General features: G+C 38.2%; 1 pseudogene; it reads right to left on the reverse strand.

Annotated features, from left to right (window-relative positions):
- Window positions 1–9,405: 9,405 nt before the first annotated feature.
- On the reverse strand, window positions 9,406–10,716 carry LOC122097840 (annotated as a pseudogene).
- Between the last annotated feature and the right edge of the window lie 289 nt (window positions 10,717–11,005).

The raw sequence follows: 11,005 nt of genomic DNA on the forward strand, positions 1-11,005 counted from the left end.
CCCCTGAGTATCCTTAGCTAGGGGCATATATTGGGAACACAGGACTATGAGTTTTACAGGACTAATATGGTCTTGGATAGATTTAGTTATGCATTGTAGTGTACAAGGTCCTTTACATATTTATTTATTTATTTATTTGGAACCAGTCCTGGGGCTTGAACTCAGGGCCTGAGAGGTAGTCTCTGAGCTTTTATCCTCATGGCTGGTGCTCTACCACTTGAGCCACAGCACCACTTCCAGCTTTTTCTGCTTATGTGTGCTGAGGAATTGAACCCAGGGCCTCATGCATGCAAGGCAAGCAGTCCACTAGTGAGCCACCCTCTCAGCCCACTCTTTTTCTATTCTTAAAAGAAAATAAAGCCCATCAAGGGATCACCACCCTATGTCATCCTTTAAACTAAATTATGTCCCAAAACCCCATTTCAGAATCCCCAATATTGAGATTTAAAATTTCAGCATATGGATTTGGGAAGACACAATCATTTAAGCTAATAATACACAGAAGGTAAGATAAATAAAACATCATGGTATCTATAAGGTTTTGAATATATCTGTAGACTCATACAGGTGTCTACCTATCATTGAAAAGAACATCAACTTTTTAGGCAAACAAAATGTAAGGTAACTACATAGAGGACGTAATTAAAACAAGTATTTAAGTATGTCTTCAAATGAAAATGATAGCTGATAGACACTAAGATTAGTGCAAATAAATCAGATTGATAAAAATGGGAAATATAAGAAAATAATTCCTTTTACCTTTATGATTATAATTGACTAAGGAAAATGCAATGATTTATTTGGGGGTTTAGAACTGATGGCAAAGAAAAACATGATAAAACCTCACAGAATTAAAAAAAGGGTTTCATTTACTTAGTACATTTGTAAACTAAAGCTCAAAATCTATTGCCCCCAAATTTTATTGCACTTCATTCTTCAGTAAAATAATGTCTTATAGGTTAAATGACTTGCTCATTTATTACATCTTTCTCATTTTTGTCTATTTGTTTGAAATAAGGTCTTGATAAATTGCCTATGCTGATCTTGAACTAATGTATTCCTCATTCCCAAAATAGCAGGGAATACAAGCATGTGACAATGATGCCATACTTTCTACTTTTTATAACATAAATACTTTAATCTAGGTTATACATATTGGAAAATTAAATTATCAGTTTTAAATTGCTGAGTTAAAAGGAAAAACACACATCATTTTGTAGTAGTTCGGTATATGAGGAGGAATATATAAGAAAAACTTGACAGTATGAGCTTTGATGGGAAACCATTTCCCCCACAACTGATTCCTGAAAATAAAACACTTTTCAAGGAGATTGCAGAAGTGCATGTTATCTGCTTGCTTTTATAACAAGTTGGAAGGAAGAGAAGCAGTTGATAGGAGACTACCGTGGTTTAGCTACAGAGTAATGCCCTATCATTATTTGACAATGAAAATATGTAGTTAGTCTTAATAACTTTTATAACCATAGTGCTGAATTCAGTATGTGTTCCAGCGGTGAATACCACATTTTTTTCTCATTAAACTTTTTTAATGGATCTCAAAATTCTGTGACACATTTTTGGTCATGTTATTTCTATTAAATAGAACTCATTTTTAAAAACTAATAACTTAAAACTACCACACACCCCAAAAAAGTCCACAAAACATTTTCCCTTCCTTCTGAAGGTTTACGATGCATTGTTATCATTAACCAGTCTTTTACTATTAAACTTAAATGCTCAATTGTGATAAACAGTTCTGAGACTGTTTTTTTTTATTCTTGTTTTCTTTTTATTTATTTATTTATTTTATTTTATTTGTGAACATACTGTACAGAGGAGTTACAATTACATGGGCAGGATAATGCGTACATTTCTTACCATGCATTGCAGCCTCCTCCTTTGTTTAACCTTCACATCCCTTCCCAGCCTCCCCCCTCCCCACGCCCAGTCCCAATCCTCCCCCCCACCCCGCACCGACGTTGTAAAGCTCGTTTTGGACATGACAACTTGTACTTCTCATTGTTGCAACAGGTCCACCTGTATCCTTAAACGACTTGTTTTTCCCGATCTCCTCCACAAGTTATAGTGACATCAAATATAGTGAAAGCAGGGGTTCTACTGTGGGGGAGAAATAATCTTATAAATGCGTTAGAAACACATGCATGAAAGAAAAAAACATTAAAATACATATCTAAGGGTTCATTTTCCTAACATCACATTACCTGACCTTTTCCGCTTGACTCGTACATATACTAGATATTGCAAACAAGGGAAACCATGAGGCCTATGTTTCTTTGGGCCTGGCTTACTTCACTAAATATAATTTTTTCCAAGTCTTTCCATTTCCTAAAAAATGGGGCACTGTCATTCTTTCTGATGGAGGCATAGAATTCCATTGTGTATATATACCACATTTTCTTGATCCATTCATCGAGTGAGGGGCATCTGGGTTGGTTCCAGATCTTAGCTATGGTAAATAATGCTGCAATAAACATAGTTGGGCTGGTAGCTTTAGTGTGCTCTTATTTGTAAACATTTGGGTAAATGCCCAAAAGTGGGATTGCCGGGTCATAGGGGAGTTCTATGTGAAGTCTTTTGAGGAACCTCCATACTGCTTTCCAAAGTGGTTGAACAAGTTTACATTCCCACCAACAATGAAGTAAGGTTCCTTTCTGTCCACATCCCCTCAGCATCTGTTGATGTTAGAGTTCTTGATTTTTGCCATTCTAACTGGAGTGAGGTGGTATCTCAATGTTGTTTTGATTTGCATTTCTTTTATGGATAGGGATGTTGAGCATTTCTTCATGTGTCTATTGCCCATCCTTCTTTCTTCTTCAGAGAAGTTTCTCCTTAAGTCTTTCGCCCACTTGTTCATTGGGCAGTTGTTTCTTTGAGGATTTATTGTTGGGGGATATAATTATTTGAGTTCCAAGTATATTTTAGATATGAGACCCTTGTCCGTTGTATGGATAGTAAAGATCTTCTCCCAATCCGTGGGCTATCTATTGATCTTGCTAGCTATGTCATTTGCCCTGCAGAAGCTCTGCAACTTTATGCAATCCCATTTGTCCAACCTTTCTTTGATTTCTTGTGTTTCCGGGTCTCTATTCAGAAAATTTCGGCCTGAGCCAAGGAGACCTAGGGTTTCTCCTACTCCATCCTGTAATGTTTTCAGAGTGTCTGCTTTGACTTCGAGGTCTTCGATCCATTTGGAGTTGATTCTGGTTCAGGGTGATATATAAGGATCTAGCTTTAGTTTTCTACATGTAGTTAACCAATTTTGCCAGCACCATTTACTGAAGAGGCTGTCTGTCTTCCATTCTATTGTTTTAGCTCCCTTATCGAAGATTAGATGGCTATAGGTCTGTAGGTTCATTTCTGGGTTTTCAATTCTATTCCATTGGTTCTGAGGTCTGTTCTTATGCCAATACCAAGCTGATTTCATTACTATGGCTTTATAGTAGAGTTTGAAATTTGGTATTGATATTCCTCCAGCAGTGTTCTTTCCGTTGAGGAGTGTTTTTGCTATTTGGGGTCTTTTATTTTTCCATATGAATTTTTGGATTGCCTCTTCTATTTCCTTGAAGAATGAGGTTGGAATTTTGACAGGTATCGCGTTGAATTTGTAGATAGCCTTGGGAAGTATTGCCATTTTCACGATGTTAATCTTTCCAATCCAGGAACATGGTATGTTTTGCCATTTTTTTAGTTCTGTGTTGATTTCCTTTTTCAAGATTTTAAAGTTTTCATCATAGAGATCCTTCACTTCTTTGCTTAAGTTAATTCCTAGGTATTTTATTTTTTGTGGGGCTATTGCAAATGGAGTTGCTTTCCTAATTTCATCCACACTTTCTCATTGTTGGCATACAGAAAAGCCATTGATTTTTCGGGGGTTAATTTTATACCCTGCTACTTTGCCAAAGTTTTGAATCAGCTTGAGTAATTTGGGAGTGGAGTCTATGGGAATCTTTAAGTACAAGATCATGTCGTCTGCAAAGAAGGAGAGTTTTATTTCTTCTTTCCCTATTTGGATCCCCTTTATGTCTGCATCTTGTCTTATTGCTGTAGCTAGGCATTCTAATACTAGATTGAAGAGAAGTGGAGAGAGTGGACATTCTTCTTTTGTTCGTGAGTTAAGAGGAAATGGCTTTAGTTTTTCACCATTAAGTATAATGCTGACTGTAGGTTTGTCATATACAGCCTTTATTGTATTGAGGAATGTTCCATGGATTCCTAATTTTTCCAAAACCTTCATCAAAAAGGGGTGTTGGATCATGTCGAATGCTTTTTCTGCATCTATTGAGATAACCATGTCGTTCTTACCCTTGCTTCTGTTGATATGATGAATAATATTATTTGATTTGTGTATATTGAACCAGCTTTGCATCCCTGAAATGAATCCTGTTTGATCATGGTGTATGATTTTTTGGATGAATTGTTGAAGTCGGTTGGCCAATATTTTGTTGAGAAGTTTTGCATCAATGTTCATCAAAGAAATGGGTCTATAGTTCTCTTTCTTTGACGAGTCCCAGGTTGGTTTTTGGATAAGGGTTATGATGGCTTCATAGAATGTGTTCGGTAGTGAACTTTCTCTTTCAATTTCATTGAAGAGTTGGAGGAGTATTGGTGTGAGCTCTGCTTTGAAGGCCTTGTAGAATTCCGCTGTAAAACCATCTGGTCCTGGATTTTTCTTAGCTGGAAGGTCTCTTCTTGCTGTTTCTATTTCAATGCTTGATATGGGCCTGTTAAGATAGTTTAACTCATCTTGGTTTAGTTATGGCATGTCAATATTTGCTAGGAAAAGGTCCATTTCTGTCAAGTTCTCAAACTTATTCGCATAAAGTTTTGGGAAGTATTCCCTTATAATGGTTTGAATCTCGGTTGTTCCTTGGTGATGTTTCCATTCTCGTCTCTGAGTTTATTTATTTGGGTGTGTTCTCTTCTTTTTCTGATAAGATTTACTATCTGTCTGTCAATTTTGTTAAGTTTTTCGAAGAACCAACTCTTTGTTTTGTTGATTCTTTCTATAGTTCTTTTGGATTCTAATTCATTTAATTCTGATTTAATTTTAATTATTTCTTTCCGTCTACTGGATTGGGGTTCATCTTGCTGTTCTTTTTCAAGGATGTTCAGATGTCTCATTAAATTGTTGGTTTCAGATATCTCCAATTTGTTGATGTAGGAGCTCAGACCTATAATCTTGCCTCTGAGTACTGCTTTTGCTGTGTCCCAGAGGAGCTGGTAATTTGTGTGTTCATTTTTGTTGAATACCATGAATATTTTAATTTCCTTTCTAATCTCTTCCATGACCCACTCATGATTCAGCAGTGTGTTGTTCAGCCTGCATGTGATACCGGACTTTCTTTGGTGGCTTTTGGTGTTGAGTTCTAATTTTATTCCCTTGTGGTCAGAGAGAATGCAAGGTATAACTTCAATGTTTCTGAATTTAGACAAGTTTGCTTTGTGGCCTAAAGTGTGTTCTATTTTAGAAAATGTTCCATGTGCTGTTGAGAAAAACGTGTATTCTGATGCTGCTGAGTGAAATGTTCGGTAGATATCTGTTAAATCTAGTTGATCTATGCAGCTGTTTAGATCTGCAGTTTCTCTGTTGAGTTTTTGCCGATTTGATCTATCTAGTGGGGAGAGTGGTGTGTTAAAATCCCCAACAATTAATGTCTTTGGAGTTATATGGGATATGAGGGAAAGTAGTGTTTCTTTGATAAATTTGGGTGCTCCATTGTTTGGCGAATAGATATTTAGAATTGTAATATCCTCCTGAAAGAGAGATCCCTTAATAAGTATGTAGCGACCTTCTTTATCTCTTCTCACAAATTTTAATTTGAAGTCTATTTTATCTGATATTAGGATTGCAACTCCCGCCTGTTTATGGGGGCCGTTTGCTTAGTAGATTTTGTTCCAACCTTTAACATTGAAAATGTCTTTGTTTTTACTGGCAAGATGTGACTTCTGAAGGCAGCAGAGAGAAGGGTCTTGTTTTTTAATCCAACTAGACAGTCTATGTTGCTTAATTGGAGAGTTAAGTCCGTTAACGTTAAGAGAAAGGACTGAGAGGTATTTGGGAGTTCCTGCCATGTTATCCACCTTCTTGAGGACTGTGAAAACTGGGTTCTTCCTATGGTTCTTGGATTCTCAGTTTGGGTGCAGTTTCTTGACCTTTATTGTGGTCTTGTTGGTTTTCTATGTGTAGGACATCTTTAAGAAACTTTTGTAGTGCTCCTTTGGTGGAGATGTATTGTTTCAATTTTTCTTTGCTATGGAAGGTTTTTATTTGGACTTCAGTTATGAAGGAGAGTTTAGCTGGGTACAGTATTCTTGGTTGATAGTTGTTTGTTTTTAGGGCATGGCATACATCATTCCAGGCTCTTCTTGCTTTGATTGTCTCTGCTGAGAAATCTGAGGTGATTCTAATTGGTTTCCCTTTATAGGTGATTACCCTTTTCTCCTTGACAGCTTTAAGGATCTTTTCCTTGGTCTGAGTTGATCCTGTGTGGATTATAATGTGATGGTGGGATGTCCTATTCTGGTCTAGTCTGTTTGGAGTTCTAAAAGCTTCTTGTACCTGAATAGGGCTATCTTTTTGCATGTTTGGGAAGTTCTCTTCTAGGATCTTGTTAAACAAATTTCCTAGACCATTAACTTCTGTTTCTAGGTGCTCCTCTACACTCATTATCCTTAGATTAGGCCTTGTGATGGTGTCTTCCAGGTGTTGGATAGATCTATCATATTTCTTGGACTTGTCTTGGATGGTTGTATGTTCTTTCTCTATAATATCTAGGCTGTCTTCAATCCCTGAGTTTCGGTCTTCTGCATGGTCTAAACTTCTGTCAAGACTTTCTACTTTGTTTTTTATCTCTTTTCCTTCTAATTGGTCAGCTTTGATGGCTTCAAGTTCTTTGTTGAAGCTTTGGTTTATATCTTCTATGAACTTCTTTACTTCCTTAATTTGATGTACAGTGTTTATTCTCAGATCACTTAGTTGATTGGTTATGGTTTCCTTGGACTCCCGTTCCTTCTGTTGGGTTCCATTCAGCATTGATTCCATGAATGCCTTTAGTGATCTTTGTGTATTCTCTTCTTGCTCTCTCAATTCCTGTATTATTATTTGATTATCTTCCTCCCGTTCGTGGGATTCCTGTAGTTCTCTTTGAGTGTTCTCAGCCTGTTCACGCCATTCTTGCCTTTCTCTTTGAGTATTCTCAAGCTGCTCATGCAAATCCTGTATCAGCTTTTGAGTAGCTTTCTCATGCTTATGATATTCCTGTATAAACTTTCGGAATGCCTCCTCTCTCTCCCTATCACTCTCATACAGAGACCTTTGTATGCTTTCAATCTTTTGATTTATCATGTTTGCCAGCAGTGTTTGTAAAGCTATTTGGGAATTCTCCTCTGGATTATTCATTATCTGTTCTGTCCCCTGATTATTGGGATTGGGAATTGAGATACCCGGATTTGCCATTTTTCTTGTGTTTTTCCTGCTTACTCTGCCCATTTGAGATGAAAATAGCACCAGTTTTGTGCTAGAACACTATCTTAAGGCAAGGATCAACCCCAGTCTGAATTTGCATAGTCAATAGTCTACAGATACAATCTAGTTCAACAGATACATCTATTCAGCATCAAACAACTATACGTTAAAGGGCTACGAACCCCAAAGAAGAATTTGGAAGACCAGAAATTATTAGGGTTAGGGAGAGATGTGGGTAAAAAAATATGGTTAGATTTATGTGGGGAGGCTCAGAGAGAGTTAACTAAATCTTAATCTCAAAGCAGGAAATAGGTTGGGTAGGATGAAAGTAGAAAGAGAGAAAAAAGAAAAAAAAATAAGAAAAGGAATGGGAAAAGAAAAGTGACCAGAAAAAATAGAAAGGTAGAAATTAATAAAACTATGTAGAACGATAACAATCTATTTAGATAAGAACGTGAATTTATTGAGAGAAGGGGAGGGATCTAAAGGAGATGTGAAAAATTTAAAAATAAAAATGCTTAAAATATTATGTAGGTATAAAGGGGTAGTACTGCTATTAAGGAATTTAAGTCTTAGAGGTTTTGACTTGAGTAATAAATTTGTGGATTAAGTGTGTACACAATGGGGGATAGGGTCTAATAGTCAACTATGGGTTTATCTGAGGATGTGTAGGACAAGAATTAAGTCACACAAAGAAGAACGAAAGAGAGGAGAAGGTGAAAAGGATAAGAAAGGAAGAACAAAAAGATGAGAAGTTCAGTAGATCTAAACAAAAAACAAAAAGATAATTAAACAAAAAGAGAGAGAAAGAAGACCAAAAAAGAAAGCAAAAACGCACACTCCCGTATCCCCAAAATAAAAATTTTAAGAGGAAAAGAAAGTTTCTGGAAAACAATTTTTTTTATCAAAAAAAGGCAAAGATTAAAGATTGAAAAAAGTTTTAGAAAAGAAAAAAAAAATTATATAAGGTACCAAAAATAAAAACTAAAAAAAAAAAGAAGACGAAGAAGAGAAAAAAGAAAAAACAAACAAACAAACAAACAAACAAAACCAAAAAACTTCTTTGATTTCTTTTGGGAGGAGTGGGAAAAATCCTGTATCTCCCTTGTGTCCTTAACCAGCCTCTTGTTGGAGTCTCTGGTCTGCTTGTGGTCCTGTGGTTTGGTTGGTTTCTTAAGTCAGTTTGTTCGAACAGGCAGTAAAATGCTCTGCTTTACCCAGGATTTGGCAATCCTCCTCCCAGGATAGTTCATTGGGATACAGATCTGCTTTGAGTATCACAAAAGAGGGGGGTGCAGTGATGAGGCTAGGTTCTAGTAGCTTTTCCGGGGCTGGTTTGTGAAAACCTCACAGAGCCCAGCCTGGAGCCATTCTCAGGGTTTCTGTTTACTGATTTTCAATTGCTTGTCGAGGCTGTTAGAGGGAGGGGCAGCCTCTGGCTCTGATTACCCAATGAAGAAAGCCACTCCTAGGGCTGGCACCCGAGCTGGGTGACTTTTCCCTGGGTGGAGCTGAGTCTGGCAGGTCACACCGCCTTTAAGTTCTTGTGACCTGCTAAATGACTCGTTTTATTCCAAGGCCTGAGCTGGAGCTAGCAGCTCCTCGGAGCTTTGTCGGTATCCAAGATGGAGATCTCCGGTACTGGGGGGTTTGGAGGGGTGGCCTTCCCTCCTCTGCTCCCTGAGAAGGAGTGAGGATGTCAGGCTTCTACTCACCCCCAGTCTTAGTTCCTGGGTCGTCTCTGGTCTGCGAACTGCTGGATGAAGATGTCTGCTCCTTGTCGGTTCTTGCTGGTGTTGAGTAGAATCCGCTCGCCTGCTGCATCTGGCTCCTTTGTCCCGGACTCTCTGTTTAGTTCTGAGACTGTTTATCCACCACTGGTTATGACTGAAGTGGATGGTGTTAGGGGTAATAAATATTCATTTAGCCTTCTGAGCTTTTTGAGCAGACTTGATGACCTTGCCAGCTCCAGCAGACACAGCAACTGTGTGCCTCATATCAAGAATAGCCAAACAACCCAGAGAAGATCTCGACACAAATGGACTTGCTTAGAACCATATCAATGGTGGAACCATCACCAGGCTTCAGGAATTTAGGGCTATCTTCCATCTTCTTAACAGAATGGCCATCAATCTTCTCTTTCAGCTCAGCAAATTCACAAGCAATGTGAGCTGTGTGACAAATCCAACACAGGGCCATAGCCAACACTGATTTGGGATGGTTCAGGATGATCATCTGAGCAGTGAAGCCAGCTACTTCCATGGGTGGATCATTCTTGCTGTCACCAGCAATGTTGCTATGGCGAACATCTTTGACATGTTCTTGATGTTTAATCCCACATTGTCTCCAGGAAGAACTGCACTCAAAGCTTGGTGATACATTTCAACGGACATCACTTCAGTTGTGATATTGACAGGAGCAAAGGTGACCAACAAATCAGGTTTGAGAACACCAGTCACCACTTGTCCCACAGGGACGGCTTTAATAGCATCAATTTTGTACACATACTCAAGAGGCTGGCACAAAGTTGGTGGCAAAATACAATCCAAAGCCTCAAGCAAGGTGGTTCCACTGGCACTACCATCTTTATGGTTGACTTTCCATCTCTTGAACCAAGGCATATTGGCACTTGGTTCTAGCATGTTGTCACCATTCCAGCCAGAAATTGGCACAAATGCTACTATGTCATGTTTGTAGCCAAATTCTTAATGTAGGTGTAGACTTCTTTAAGGATTTTCTCCTGTCTCTTCTAGCATTAGGGTGGCTTAGTGGAATCCATCTTGTTAACACCAACAACGAGCTGTTTCACACCCAGTGTGTAAGCCAGAAGAGTATGCTCATGGGCCTGCCTATTCTTGGAGATACCGGCTTCAAATTCACCAATACCAGCAGCAACAATAAAGACAGCACAGTCAGCCTGTGATGTTCCTGAATTCATGTTCTTGATGAAGTGTCCTGGGGCATCGGTTATAGTCAAAATACTTGCTGGTGTCAAATTTCCACAGTGAAATGTCAATGTTGATACCATGCTCACTTTCAACCTTCAGTTTATCCAAGATCCAGGAATACTTGAAGGAGCCCTTTCCCATCTCAGCAGCCTCCTCAGAGTTATCAATGGTTTTCTTGTAGATGCCACCTTATTTGTAGATCAGATGTCCAGTAAGGGTAGACTTGCTGGAATCGACTTGTCCAATTATGACAATGTTAATATGGGTCTTTCCCTTTTCCATTTTGGCCTTGGCTTAAGTGTATTTTTCATGGTACTTGTGTTCTCACGGCAAACCAGATGTGGAAAAAGCAAGTATCTACATCTTCTGTGGTCATATGTGAATTCACTTGTGTGTGGATGGGAGGAAATGTGGTGGAAACCAACAGAAAGAAAAAGAAAACACAGAAAAATTTTGCATGTGCAATATTTTCTTAGCTTCTGCTGTTTGTTTCACTGGAACAGAATTTATCGCTTAAATTAATTTACCAGTTACAAAATTTATGTATGAGAAAATATAATTCCAAACATTT

Source organism: Dipodomys spectabilis, unplaced genomic scaffold (genome assembly GCF_019054845.1).
Source record: "Dipodomys spectabilis isolate Male_0828 unplaced genomic scaffold, ASM1905484v1 ptg000436l, whole genome shotgun sequence".
Classification (NCBI taxonomy): domain Eukaryota; kingdom Metazoa; phylum Chordata; class Mammalia; order Rodentia; family Heteromyidae; genus Dipodomys; species Dipodomys spectabilis.